We start from the raw sequence: 15568 nt of genomic DNA on the forward strand, positions 1-15568 counted from the left end.
TATATCATGCTAGTCTATGAAGTATCATGAAACTGCTAAAAAATAAACACCTACTGAAGAAATAAATGTGTCAAAGTAACAATTTTGTGTTAAATATTCATTTCTTCCTTCTCCCTTGTACTCATTAAAGTACCTGAACAGTCTCACATTCTAAAAATGTATTTGAATGCCTCATTCCTACCGAAAGCAGTAGGAGTTAAGCACTTAAATGTCTTTAAGTGCTTGAGCTCTAATTCATTAATTTTACAAATGTAACAGTGCTCTATCTGTTTTCTCCTAATCATGCTTCATCCAGTTTCTGATTGTTTATTTTGTTTCACTGCACTGGTAGCACATTAAGAATAGATATTTATATACAGGAGCTATCAAAAATGTTTTCCATTGAAAAAGATTTTCATTTCCAAAATCTTTGAACTGAGTAACAAGTTACACATTAGTTAGTGCAAAAAATTATTTCTGGCAGTTGTATTTTCCCTAGGACCAAAAATCTATATTTGTTGCTAGGTGCTAAGGTCCTTCTGACCTTGAAGGCATAAAAGGTTACTTTATCAGCCCTTAGAGAAAAAGCAAAACAGTAGATGCAATGTCCTCTCTTCTACTGCATAACCTGCTGCTAAACACAGAGCAGCTTAATTGCTACAGTGAGAAAGATAATGCTTTTAGCTCTAGCATTACAGACACTCGTGTTTTAGAGCAAAGCTTAGGAAAAGGATTTTTAAAAATTTAAAACAAGAATAAAATGATACAGGAAAGTTGCCTAATTTGGCTGCAAGGTCTACTGTGCAAAAATATATTAATGCTGAAACAATGGCAGTCATTTGCTGACATGCACTCAGAAGAAATGCAGACGGAACAAAACTTTATCATCTACTAATAATTTTGGGAAATAAAGAATATTTCCTGCTAATCCTTTCCATGTTGTAGAGAGGTAGGAAGGTAGACAAAAACCCCTGCAAAACACAGGTAGGTGACAAGAGAGATTTCTTTTAAGGTCCTGAGCAGCATAGAATAAATATCTATTTTCCCCACCCTGCATATAAGTTTAGTTTCAGGAGAAATAACTCAATAATACATCATGCCAGAGAAGTCTGTCCTTTCACAACTTCAAGCATAGTTTAATCTGTTTGAGGCCATAAGAATCAGATATATTTTTAGCAAACCTAATGCTAAAAAACTTTCTTTCTGTAATTGAGATCACTGTAATAATCATTAAAGGTAGGAGATCAAGGCACAGTTCCTTAAGAACTATGACTGCAATAAATATTGACAATATTGGCAATCTTTTCTAAAATAGAAAAGTATAATATGATTCTGATCTCTCCTGAGAATGTAATTCTATGGCCTCACTAAAGCTTCTCCACATTTACCTCAGCATCAGTAAAATCTGTAGTAGACTTGCTAATTCACCATTCTGAGGAAACTATCTGACTTTTTGTAATGGTAGAATTTTTTTAACCACTGTTTTTGTGAGCAAACTTCTTTCATGAAATACTAAGGGTCATACAGGGAGGTGCAAAGTGAAACCCTAAGACACATTAACTGCGGACAACAATCCCCACTAAGTTTCCAGACCTAGAATCATATACAAGAATCATATAATTTCCTGTTATGAATATGAATAATTACTAGGATTTTTTTGGTTTGTTTTAAGGTTTGACTATTCAGACTCAAGATTGTCTACACACATCAAGTCTGAAAAAAGCATGCACTGAATTTGACACATTTTCTTCCCTTTATTTAAAATTCTTGTCATGACACGTTTTTTTCATAAATTATATTCTGAAGGTTTTCCCCACTTCAGCTATCTCTCCTCCCTTTACTCTTGTCAATATAAATACTTTCCAAAGGACGTTTGTTCATGAGTGCTCCCATTTATCAAAAGGTGCCCACTACATAAATATAGAACAATGCACACTTGCTAAAAATGCTCTGGGACTAGTAAGGAGGAGTGGTTACATGGTAAAGGGACATAAGGGATAAGGTAGAGTCCATTTAATTTCTGTGAAGGTGTGGCCTGGCATTCAAAGGGAAAGGCAGCTCTGGAATCCTAGCTGTGGTCAGTATCAACACTGTTCAGCACCACGTGGCCTAGAGCCAACCTCCACATTATTGTCACCTGAAGTAGGCACATCAGAAGCACCCCTTTATTTTCTGTTGCATAAAAGGCACATTACAAAATGACAAAACCAGCAAGTTATGCATATGCAGACGAGTCACCTGCAGCCAGTTATACTGCAGATGAGGTGGAGCATAAAATTGCTGATTAAGCCTAAAGCTTACTAAACAAGTAAGAAAATTGCACTTTGATGGTCAATATAGTGACACATTGTGCACCAAAGACAAGTGTTAGGAACATCCATATTTGCTGGTAAAAGCTTATTCAGATGTCTGAAATGTTGCTGTTCCACACGACTAGAGGATCCACCGTTGTGGTGGTGATTGGCACCCTCTCAAAGACTATTTGGAGATCACCTGTCTAAGCACCCAAAGTCTTCTGGGACCCAGTCTAACCCATGCCCGCATGTCTCTCCTTGACTATTCAGAATTAAAAATGATGTGTGTGTGTCTTCTTTCTAATAGCCAAGCAATTAGACCATCCCACCTTGTGGTAGGAGATTTGGTATTTCCAGATTGTACCTAAACAATACAGTTATTCATACTTATTAAAAGAAGTTTGCGATGAAATGACAGAGAAAAACCTATGATGAGCAGGAGTCTCCAATTCAAACTAAAAGTATCTCATTCTCTCTGTGTGCTGTATAAATCTGGCATGTATTTTGGAAATACCTAATATGTGTCACAGCTGAAGCTTGGAATGTAAACAGGCATAAGAATTTGGCAGATAACCCAAATTACAGCCTCGCCATCGCAACTTCATTAGAAAAGAGATATATTAGAAAACTAATCTCCTAGGAGGTGTGGAACAAACTGACACTTGTCTTTAAGCTCTTAAAATCTGAATTATAGAATTTATTATTATATCTTAACATATTTAAATGAAGTCAGTCAAGAATGTATCTGAACTCTAGAATGAATTATTATCTCTGTGTCACTGCCTTGAAATCTGTTAATTATCTAGGAAGGATCCATTTGCAGAATTGCTGCATAGATAGATATGTACCATATGCCTGAACTGAAGACATTCACCTGTCACTTAAAATCAGATTAATCTCTTGCATTTCAACACTTGAGTACAGAGTCATGAATCTGAAGGAAAAGATTCTAAGGCAATTCTAGTTTCTTTTTCTGGAGGGATCTAAAGTCCTTGGGACATTAGCCACTTGAGAAAGATAAGAAACCACCTACTCTATAGTGGAATTTAGGACATTCAACAGGCTAAATATACTCAAGGTGAAATCCTGACTCCAGTCAAGCCAACAGCAAAACTCCCTAAGACTTTTAAAGGCCAGCATTTTCTCTTATCTCATCACATGTGGTTTTGAGCCCAACTTTGTAAGATAATGAACGTACAGAAGTAATGATTATTCACAGTGACTGCCAGAGTTATGACTTGGTTTTAGATCTGGCATATCTGAAATGTTTCTTCATACCCTATATGGGAGGAGATGCTCTATACATGTGGAAAAAGGTCCTTCATAAACTGGCAGTAAAGTCTGTCTTCCTTATCAGAGTACTGTTTAGGGATCCAGAGAGTGGAAAAAAGCTTCAAAGGAAGAAAATCCTCTGCACTCATTTCTTCCATCTACACTCCTCCTACCCAGGGGCAATGAAAGAAGTCCTTTTTGCTACCTCCATAGAGAAATTTTCCTAAGAACCTATATGTTGAATTTTCCTTAGAACCTATATTTTGAATTTTCCTTTGACTAAGTGGAAAAGGAACCAACAAGAAAATTTAACTTGGTTACTAGTCTTCCAATTAAAAACAGAATAAAAATAAAAGTTACAGGACAGCAGCACAGTAAGGAACAAGGAAATAAAGCAGAAAGGAAACAAGCAATAAAATTCCTATTGATTTAATAAAATAGTCCAAATTGTTCTCAGAACCTGAGTCAGGGTCAATTATGTTATGGGAAAGGGAAAAAGGACAAAGTCCTAGTAACAGAGAGAAAACTGTTTCAAATATGGTCTTTAGACCTTGTGAGAACAACAACAACAACAAAAGATAGTATGCAAACTGAGAAATCATGTTCTTTATTTAAAGGAAGAATACAATGGATCAATTTCATTCATTGTTACATTCCTGGATAAAGCCAGCAGGACTCTATAGATGTTAATTCAAAATCACACGGAACCCAATTTCAAAATCCATAATTTTTTTACTTTATTACCCAGTAATATTGCAATTTCCTTCTCTCTCCTGAACAAATTCTTCAAGAAGACATCCAAATGGACTACAAGTTTTCTGCATTCCTATTGTCACATCTTCATCTTCTTACATTTCCTGAATGTTCAGTCTTAGCTCCATTTCTTAAATCTTTTTATCCCTATTTCGTCTGGGGATTTACATTCACAAACTCAAAAGCTTTCCCCTTAACAAGGTGTCTAACATGGAATATTTATAAACACTGGAAGATCTCAGCCAGAACAAACCATAAAGCTGCAGTAGAAACTGTTTTGACCAGTCAACAGCAAAACATCTCAGTCACCACTGGAACTGCATTCTAGCACCTCCTCTTCTGCAAAATTACCTCCAGTTACAGACCTTTTTAAAATACAGTAGTAAATTAGGTATCACCCAAATTCTGCAGTAAATTAGGTATTACCCAGAGTAACTAGCTTATATCCATGTGTATCCACTTGGGTAATATCTCACCTGCCTTACTAGAAATGTTGACGCGATTACATTTCTGCACAGGACTGGGTAATGTGACCTGGTAACTGTAGCAAAAACACCCCCCCCCCATCAGCAACAACAGCCTTAGTGTTTTATGCCCTCTCCTTGTCAAATCAGTCACATTAGGAAATAAATCTCCTGTGAACCCCACAGTTGCAGCTGCTTTTTTTTACTCCTTGCTTTGAAGTTTTGATAGCACATACTTTATGTCTTAGTTAGCTTTTGGTGATGACTTGCATGTTTCTTGGGGCTTGAAAAATAAATCTTCATAGCCCCAGAATGCCTACAATAGTTCAAAGTGGCAGACCATGCACATTTCTGGAAGTAGCCAAAGAAATTCTTCCAAGAACTTCTAAGATAGATCAAATAACCTTGCAGTCAGTGTTTTTTCTGAATTCCACCTAGATAACACTGATCCCAAAGCATTAGGGTGTGCATCTTTCATCTTTTTTAGCCTTTCTAATGTCACTACTGTGGTTCTATCATTCATAAAAATTACAAACCTTATTTTGACTTCTTGGAAGCTCTTGGTTTCTATAAGACAGAGCTAGACAGACCTGTTCGAACAGAAAGAAACTGAATTCTAACCTCCACAGAAGATTTCCTAAAGGATTTTACTAAGGTTCAGGTACAGATCAAAAATTTAATCTTGACTCTTAGTATATGAATAGTGTAGGATAGAATCATAGAGTCAGAGCATTAGAAATAGTCTGAGATAACAACACACCAGTACCAGCTTAGCAAAGCATGAGTAGCAATTGCAAAAAGTGCGTACCTAGCTTACCTTTAGTCATAGTAACAAGAAATAAGAAGTCTGGAAAGCATCAGTAGTGAGAACATTTATATTTTTAAAGCTGAATGACAGTTTTCAATGGGTGAAGATCAGAAAGCAGTTCTGATTGTAAACAAAGGAGACTTCTATCCCTTCTGGCACTGAGCCTCTATTCCTGATTAAAACCCATCTGCACTGGCACTAAAACTTTCTTGAAACTTTGAGGGTGAACTGAGGTTAAGTTAGGTAGAACGAGTCCTAAATGTCATACACTTGCAGCAATTTCTAGAATACATGTTCTCCCTTTTTGTTTATTATTCACATAATTATAAATCTGATATATTCCATATTACTGTAATATATGCTAATAACAGCTGGCCTGTGCTTCATGGCTCTTTATTTTCTTATTAAATAATACATTTGAGATTTTAAACAAATTTATTTTAATCTCCTACTGAGAATATGGTTCATTATGATATGGTTCTTTGAAATATCTGTTTCCAATGATATCTAGGGTTCAGCATGAGCACTGTCTTGTATCAGAGTAACATTCTTTTCAAAGAATAACTTTGAAAAAATGGCTAACACTACTTATTGAAATATTTTTATTTAGAGTGATGCTCTATATTTCAAATAATTTTTATGAATTAGAGAAGGAACACTAGCTCTTCAGTCCTCCAAAATATGTTCACTGCGGTGGTGACACAGAAAAGCGATAAACAATCCAGGATTTAAGGGTCATCACATCCAGAGGAAAACCATGTTGGTGTTTGCATTACCCTCAAATCAACTTTCCCAAGACATTAAGAAATAGATACAGAAGTAGATGCAGAAACAGTTATGGAAAACAACCATTTACTGTGATTCATATAGTTACAGACTTATTACTTGGTTTAAATTCATATTTAAACAAATAAAATAGGGAATAATGATACATGTGTTCATACTTGAGATCCACTCAAAGACATTTTTCTTCATTTCAAATACTCCTAAAATGCTCCCATGCACACTATTCTTAGGATGAAACTATTGTCTTTTGCTCTCTTGTTGAAGGTAGATTCCTGTTGAGCTCATATTCAAGCTCAAACCTTTACTCCACCACAGACACCTGTGATCTGCAATTTAATCAAAGTGATAATTTTGACACTTCTCCTGAGGGGTTGTTTGCCCTCCCCATCTAACTTTGCGACTTATTAAGATCCCTTTCAGGTGAAGTCATCTCCCCATAAACAGAAGCTTGCTAGGGAATATTTTTGTTTTCAATATAAACAAATCATTAAGACCCTGGGGAGACAACATTCCCTCATGCCTGGTATTCAAATTTCAGCTCTCAATGTATATATTCTTTACCAACAAAAATCTGTATCTCATGTAAACATCTAAGCTGACAGTTGTATTTTATACAAGCATATAAATTACAGCTCATGAGTACTTATGAGATGGTCATTATGTATTTTGATTGAGGTTGGATGTAACACTAGACAAAGATCTATTAGGAAATAGGAAGTTGAAGGTTTCCTTAATCTGGATTTAGCAGAATATCATGGTCTACTTCACATTCTCCTATGTCAAGCAACCACAGCTATGATGATGAGCATTTCTTTCATTCCAAACCTAGAAAATGTTCTTTATACACATTTTCTAAGTATGGGTCAGTCAGGTGTAACAAATAAGGCCCACAAGCTCCCACAGTAAAATTATTTCTTTGTTAAAGCTGGATCACAGGAAAGGCTGAACTGTTCTCAGCTGGCAACAGTTCTCAATTTATATGATCAAAGCTGAAAAACACAGCTGTCACCTTGATGTCCTTAGCCTTTTGTTGTCACTGTAAAAATTTATACTTACATCAGTGGTTAGAAAAATGGTGGCTAGAGTTTATACTTACATCAGTGGTTAGAGGTTCTGCTTCATCTGTTGCTGAACATTACCTGGTTGTGTTTCCTGCAGCCTTTACTGAAAACAAAACCCAAATCTGCAAAAAAAACCACCTTAAATCTAGACACTTGTTTTCTCCAATGGCAAAGCAGTGTAAAACAGTTTCTCGCTCCCCTGTTCCTGCCCACTTGGTTCCCTTCTTTGCAAACCCACTTGGCTCACAACTGCAGCTCAGTGCCCTCCTAGCTTTGCCAGCTGAAGGGGCTGCAGGGCTGACTTTGGCTTCTTTGGGCTGTGCTCTGATGGCAATCACCACAAGGATCAGAGGTGGAGGGGTTTTCTTTAAAACTACTTTTGAAAAGGGAATTCGATAATTTCAGTGATCCCAGTTTGCAAGACATCTCTACAAACAGTTGTATAAGCACAACTAACAAACTAGTAAGAGAAACATCGTGGACAGTGGGAACAGAGAGAGGAATAGGAAAATCAGAACCTCTTACACTGGTTTTGCTGATAGGAAAAATATTACTGGAAAAATGTCACTGGGATGAAGTTTTTGGAGTGTGGTTTTGTTCAGCAGCATTACCCAAATAACTGTTTTGCTGCAGGAAAAGAGAAAGCCTGCTTGCCTTTGCCATGTCTGGACTCTTGCTTACCTTGTGCCAGCTGTGCTGGTTGTCTGGCAGCACAGAGGGACAACCAAGAAGTTTAGCGAATTCAGTTCATTAAAATTATACTAACATTAGGTGGAACAAAAAACATAGGGTTGTTGTTTGGTTGGTTTGTTTGTTTTTTTCCAAATGAGGGAATTAGCTTAAAGAGTGTGAAAATAAATGAGATATGTGGAAGAATCAGGGCAAGAAAAGAAAAGTGAAGGAGAAAAAGGATGGAATGTGGTCTGTTATGGAACAGTTATTCATTTGGCTCAGTCATGTCAGGAAAACTTGTCATTACTCTTTGAAAAAATAGCAGCATTAATAAAAAGATAACCATTGCAACCAATAATAATTATTCCCTTGCAGTCAGGCTTTTTGTATATAAGAGAGAATTGGATCATCATTACTAAGCAAAACTCCTCTGTGTGATGCTATTTTCACAGATGTGTGTGTCTGTTGGCACTTCAGCAGGTGGAAACAAATGGCTGCACCCCAACCTTACCAGGCTGGACTTTGGAGCAGGGGATGCAACAAAACTGTATATGCATCCATTGCCTGACATAATTTTTAAAACTCTCTGAGGCAACTTTACAACACTGAGCCACCTTTCAAGGACTCATCTTCCTTCCAGAATTTACCAGCATATAACCTGCATTTTCGTCAACTCCTCTTAACATTTAAGCCAACAGTATTTGTTGCACATGACCCCAAAGCAAGAACAAATAGCAGGATGCCATTGCCAGAAATCACTGCAGTGATGCTGTTGAAACAGGTTTTGGGTTTTGTCTTCTTTGCGTTGCCTACAGGATTCAAAATCAGGATAGACCAGTCTCTTTTCAATAGTAACAGACTTGCAAAGGAAAAAGGAGTAAGAACCCTGAAATCAACAACTTCTCAGTGATAAGATGATGTTAGCATTGATAAGTTACTAAAATCCCTGTCTGATACTTGCCATTGTATGAAACTACGGTTCTTTCTGATTTTTTCCATTTTCACAGCTGAGACTTCAGTTTTCATTGGCATGTTCCATTTTTGTACTTCACTACACTGGAGTTAACCCTTGATGGAGCAAACTGTAACCAAGCACACAGTAATTTAGCATGGAATTAAGAAACCCAAAATAGATGACAGAATCCTGGTAGCCTAAGAAATGAAACAGAAATTTGTTTTCACAAAGAAGCAAGGTAAACAGCAACAGTGCCAGCAAATCACTGTGTCCTTCAACATGACCGTGCAAAAAAAGCTTTACCTATTGGCAAAATTGTTCATGAGTCTGGAGTTCCTCACCTACATCTAATTAATGATAATCAGGATGTCATACCTGAAAGCACTGTCTCATCCTGCCATGGGGATTTTGAGAGCATTACCTAATTTTCAACTGACCTCTTTGAACTTGGGGTGATCAGCAGTTTTCCAAAAGGACCATAAGCTGGATAATTTCAATATTTTTGCTGAAAATCTGCCTTCTGGTTAATGATGATTATCATCCTACATCCTTTGAAAAGATCATTTTCTCCTTGGAAAAAGTAAACAAACCACAATAATTTCCTCTGTTAGAAAAAATTTCTTCAATCTCTTTTGTCAGTACATACCTGACTGCTGCTATGGCTGACACCAATAGCCTTTGCTCTGTTTACTTTAAAGAATAAGCTACGGCTGTTTGATTTAGCTTTTCATTTTAATGTGTAAGCCCTCTCTTGATCCTGCATTCCAGAGAGAAGGAACTAGAGTTCCTTTAAATATCATGCTAGGCACCTCTGAAGCCAGAGTTGTAGATGTAAATCCCCCCAGCAAATTTATATAACTGAGATTTATAGGAGGGAAAAAAAACCCCACACAACAAAAGTAATCATGTGAGCACCAAGTTCCCCTGGCAGCATTAACATGACAGGTGTACCTAGCCCAGCCAGTCACTTTTCATTTAACTGTCAGTACACTTGTTTAATGCTTCTAGCTGCATTGCACCAGTATACCTTTTTTTCTAAAGGTCAGCCACTCTCACCAAAGTTCAAAAAGGCATTTAATGCAAACAAAAGATCAAATAAAAGGTGTTTCATCAGACCTTGCTTGAACTAGCTTGGCAAGATAAAGTGTGTTAATATGCAGGTTCCAAATTTCAAAGCAAAAAAATTCTTGTCAGGGCCATATGAATTGCAAAACAAGTAAGCAATAAGGAATTGTGTTCTTCCTTATGTTTGTGTTTGTTTAAAGTATTAAAGCTACCAGAGTTATACAAGTAGGGATTTCTATAAAGAAGGAAAAAACACTGAAGAATGAAATTTAATGTTTCATTCTTAAGGGAGAAATAAGGACCCTGATCTTCCCTCAGGGAACTCTGTGTAGTTGATTAGGGTGGCCAGAAATTCGTTTGAAATTACTGATTACGAAGTGCCAGTCCCAGCTCCCTGATCTCGAAGGCACTCTCCAAGTCATCGTACTGGAGGTAGCTAATGAAGCTGTGATAGCCACTCCACCATATAATATCAAAAGAGTGATTATCAATGCAGAGCCCTGCTATCTGAGGCTGCCAGATCCTTCCCCAGTCAATGAGAGAGGCAGAAAATGAGCTCAATGACTAAGATAGATGTCAATAGAAGACGTATCTATACAGCTCCCATGAAACCACTTACAAGGAAAAAAATGTCACTTCCCCTTCTCTCTTCCCTCCTTTCTCAGTTCTGGAGGAGGTGGCAGAGGAAACACAACGGTACTTCCCAAAACCTGGTGGTCCCACTAGGTAGGAATATTCCTTCCCTGGCCAAGGTGTCTGGGCTTTTTACTGCCAGACGAACAAAACAGTCAATATGTCCAAGAAGATCGGAAACCGTAAGGAATGTGAAATTAAATAGGGTTTTGGTTTGGTTTGGTTTTGCACAGGACCAAACCACAGCAACAGCCGCTCAAGATGTAAACATAGCCCTCTTAGGATGGAAACCACTTATTCAAGTTGTTTGAATCGGCTGATCTTCAGCAAGAGAAAGACGATGTTATATAAATCCTACACTTCATCCCAGATAACAACATAGTGACATCTTAATCCAAACGACATGGGGCCTCATCTTTCAGATTCTTTGTGTGAAGACTGCATGATTAATTCCCTGCATCAGAAACAGGTTACTCATCTATTTCTAAGTGCATTTGTCTGATGCAAATATTTACAGTTCTTCATTAGGCAGCTGCATTCCTTGGACACCTTAACTGACTTCAAGATACCCTAGTCTGCATGGTTATCTTGGAGACACCTCTAGGGATGTACAGCAATCCCTGAGACAATATGACTATTCTAAGTTAAAAGGAATAGATTTTTCAGGTGGGCTTTCCAGTACTTTAAAGCTTACACAGCTTACAGCCCCAGAAAGCAGGAACTGCAAACTCTCCTTCCCAAGGAAAAGCAAAGTCTGAACAAACCTGAATGTCAAATTCAACCATGCTGAACATGCAGAATTGGACTCTGACTCAGGAGTCATCATATCTAATCTTCAAAACTTTCAGGTTGGTTTATATATCACATGCAGGAAAACAAACAAAACTCAACGTATTTTTCTCTCTTCATTTTCATGTCATTTTTTAGTTCAGACCTAGGGCTGATGGTCTTATATATTTTTTTTTGTTCCTGTGTAAAAGAAAGGATTCAACTACAGTTTGCTTATTTTTTCATGTTTTGTGAGAATTAAAAAAAAAAATTTCCCATTGGAAGCTTAGCTTTTCGGAGTTTATCAGTTTTCTTCCTGCGGAATGTCAAATGATTTTGTTATCAACTGAAAAGACATTTCAAGTGAAAAGCAACTTTTAGGGTAAAAATTTCATCAGTTACCTTTTGAATGCAAATCTTCATAATGTTTATACAAAAACCCGGTGCATTTCAAGGTACATTCATATTCCTTCACCTTCTCCAATGAGGCTATGCAGAGGCTTAACTTTAAGTGTTTGTTCAAGTGTTTCGCTGCAGAGGAGTCCCTGAGCCCTTGATGCAGAAGGCATTGTTGTGGTGATTTCAGACCTCCAGGCAGGAAGGAAATTGCACATGTGGCATTTTGTGAAGGACAGAAAATATCTCTGTTTTTTTCAGAAAATATAAAAACAGGTTTTTCCTTGGATTCTAAATGGACAAATTCATGGTCATCGGTAAAGGCAAGGAGAGCAGAAAAATTATAGAGAAAGTGAACAGCGGAAGAATAGATGTCTTTCTCCTTACAGACTTTATTGAAATGCTTTCAAACAATTGCCTTTGGATGAAGAATTCCTGAATTATTTTGCAAAACAAAGTAGAACTACAAATGAAAGCAACACTGACAACAAAAGGAGATGTTTCCCAACTCAAATAAAACAAAGGTTGGAAGAGGGAGAAATGCATGACTCTATAAAAGAAAACAAATTGAAAGAGGTTTTTAAAGGGGTGGAAACGGCTGGAAAGATGGGAAAACACTTTTATTTTCTGATGTTTCAGTGGTACATCTATATTCTCAGTGTTTCACAACCCTAACACTGACTGATGTGTTTTGTAAGAGAATTTGCATTTTTATCCTACTGCCACTATTTTTGCACATCAATAGAAGTGTTTTCCTCCAATCTCAGATATCCATACACTGGTCTAATTAAACAGGACAGAGGACAAACCAGTCTCCCATTGTTGTACAGTCCACCTAGAGCTGTCTATAGAATCCCAAGACCATTTGCAATGCCTTCTTTGAAGGCATATCTTCTCCACACACCTGAGATACCTGTGCTTCAGCTGAGCGACCCAGGCTACCCTCTCACCTATCACCCACTCTAGGCACTCTTGTGAACGGGAACCCCCTTTGCTACTTTATTAAGTCCTTATACAGACCATGAAACCCATAGTCCATCCCTACATGCAGGGCATCGGGATTGAGTTTTTTATTTGGGATTTCTGAATGAGAGATTGTGCAATGCTTGGAAGGCTTCCATTTTTGTGCCAAATTGCACATATCTTTACTGAGGACTGGTCATGCTGGACCTTGCCTCATACGAGGTTACCTCACTGCATTGTGCAAACAGCTGCAGTCTAACAGTGTGGGGCAAAAGCTGTGCTTACAGATGGATAAATGTCACTGGCAAAGCCAGCAAACGCCTGAATCGTCAGCATACAAGCACCCGAAAAAGTATCTTTTACTGAAGACATTTACATTAACCTCATTTTGCTTTTGGATTGGAAGACACACATTAACCTCATTTTGCTTTTGGATTGGAAGACTCTGGGAAGAACCATGCAGAGAAGGGCAGTAGCCAGAGCACATTTCCGAAGAGCAGTCACTTGTGCTGCTCTCTGGTTATCTCCTGCTTACTACACACATGCGAGTACACCACGCTCTAGGTTTCATACCAGGACATACCCAAGACTCCATCAGTGACTGGTGCAGGGCACTGTTGAATCATGGGGACAATGAAGGTCCCCAGAAATGTGCAAAAATGAGTCCTTAATATCTCAGTTTGGAGTGCAAGCAAAGGGAGTGCAGTCAAACTAAGACTGGAAAATACTCACTGCAGTCAAGCATTATTACACAAACTTCCACAAAAACAATAAAAAAGGAATAGATTTATTGCCTGTATTCAGGAACCTGACGGAATAAGAAATGGATGCTGCTTACCGTAGGCCAGAGAAAATTCTAGGCCAGAATAAGATTTTATTAATGGTTTAACCACATTAATTCAAGAATTCCAGACTTGGCACTGAGAGGCTTTGTTTCCACAAACGCTTTGGTATGGCACTGAGGCCAAAAGAAGCAATCCCATTCTCATTTTTTCTGACTCAACATTGCCCTTTCCCTTGTTCTGGTATTCAGAAGGTGTGTGTCAATGCAGCAGACCGAGTGAGGACCAGACCCACGCCTGAGCTAGTCAAGCCTCTTTTCCTGACCCAGCTCTCTCCTGGCTGGGTTTCCCTGTCCAGCGCCCTGTGCAGTTATATGAAACCTCAGGTGGCACCAGGGATAGCATAGGTTCAAGGGGGACACCCTTGGTAGGGTTTGGAACTAGATGATCTTTAATATGCCTTCCAACCCAAGACATTCTACGATTCTATGATTCTAAATATGCACAGGATCAAAGAGAATGCTGGAGTGATAACTCCAGCGGCAGTAATGTCTGGTGGCTTAACTTGGCTGTGAGTGACTGTGGTATCAGCATCATTCCCTCTTGCTGTAGCCTCCAAATTCACTGACCTATTTTGGAAGTACATCCTCTAAAGCAATGTGCTGTAAATGTGTAAGAGGATGTTATTTATACAGGATATTTTTAAAGTGATTGCATAAAGCTTAGGCAAAGAAAATATACAGAACATGCAAAGAGTATGCAGCACACATATTACATGGGTTTATAAATGGTTTTAATTATATTGATGCTGAGTATCCATATCTGGAATTCAAAAGGATGTGTTTTACAAACACTGGCATAACAATGCCTGATACAGAATGGGAAAGGAACCTAGGTTAGAAGAGCTGAGCATATGTTCTCCTCAGATCGTGGCTACCAACAGATACAGCAAACTGCTGTTGAAAAGACCTAATGAAAATACAGGCCAAAAGAATTATCTGATTTTAACAACAGTTTAAATAAATAATATTTGTTTTTCTCAACTGAGTTCTGGATAGTCTTTAATAACAGGGAAAAAAACCCCAGTATTTTTCTAGGACCAAAAAGGAGCAGCTCAGCTGCTGGCAGGAGTGCCTGTAGAGTACACAGAAGAAGAGTGAGGAATTAAGCTGTGCTATTTTAAAAGGTTGCTTTCATTGACTGAACTTTATTCATTGGACTGCAGCACATTAACACCAGGAAGGTGTTTTTTTTTTTTTGCAATTCTTAGAACTTAGAAATTTCCTAGTACCAGTCAGACTGAATATTAAGTAATTCCTCTGTGATCCTGGTTGTTCTTCTGTACTTCTTCCTCTTCCCAGGACAGATTGATCTGTTCACAACCAATTAGCTGGGCAAACACTTGGATTTACACATTGCCATTTGAACCTTCCATGATAAATACTACCGAATGCCATGTTGCATGTGGCTCCAGTTGAAAACAAGGATATGGTTTCTCCTCACCAATCTTAGAATCATAGATTCATAGAATAGTTTGGGTTGCCATGAGCAGGGACACCTTCCACTAGACCAGGTTGTTCAAACCCCAACCATTCTCGCACTGAACATTTCCAGGGATGAGGCATCCACAACTCATCTGGACAACATGTTCCAGTGTCTCATCACCCCCCATAAAGAATTCATGCAGGTAGAGGACTGTGCAGGCTACATCTTACAGAATCAAAGGTGTAAGATCAAAGGGGATAAGGTGGGGAAAGAGGCAAGGGAGGTGGGCCATGTGGCTAGCACACCACAGAGCAGCAGACTGGTGTTGCAAAGGCTATGAATGCATCAGCACCTAATAATTTTGGTACTACTTCATATCATGTGGGTTTAAAATTGCAGCAAGCTGCCTAACACTCGTGGAAATGGTGGAGG

At 38.2% G+C, this 15568-nt stretch overlaps 1 long non-coding RNA gene across 2 annotated transcripts; it reads right to left on the bottom strand.

The window, feature by feature from the left end:
* Positions 1 to 6158: 6158 nt before the first annotated feature.
* On the bottom strand, positions 6159 to 14043 carry LOC116783075. 2 transcript variants are annotated; one of them, XR_004355458.1, is made up of 3 exons: positions 13288 to 14043; positions 9482 to 13251; positions 6159 to 9171 (listed from the first exon to the last, which is right to left on the bottom strand). It is a non-coding gene; the product is annotated as an uncharacterized LOC116783075 (long non-coding RNA). The 2 variants fall into 2 exon arrangements; XR_004355457.1 differs by having other exon boundaries at positions 6159 to 13251.
* Between the last annotated feature and the right edge of the window lie 1525 nt (positions 14044 to 15568).

The sequence above is a fragment of the Chiroxiphia lanceolata genome, chromosome 2 (genome assembly GCF_009829145.1).
Source record: "Chiroxiphia lanceolata isolate bChiLan1 chromosome 2, bChiLan1.pri, whole genome shotgun sequence".
Taxonomy (NCBI): Eukaryota; Metazoa; Chordata; class Aves; order Passeriformes; family Pipridae; genus Chiroxiphia; species Chiroxiphia lanceolata.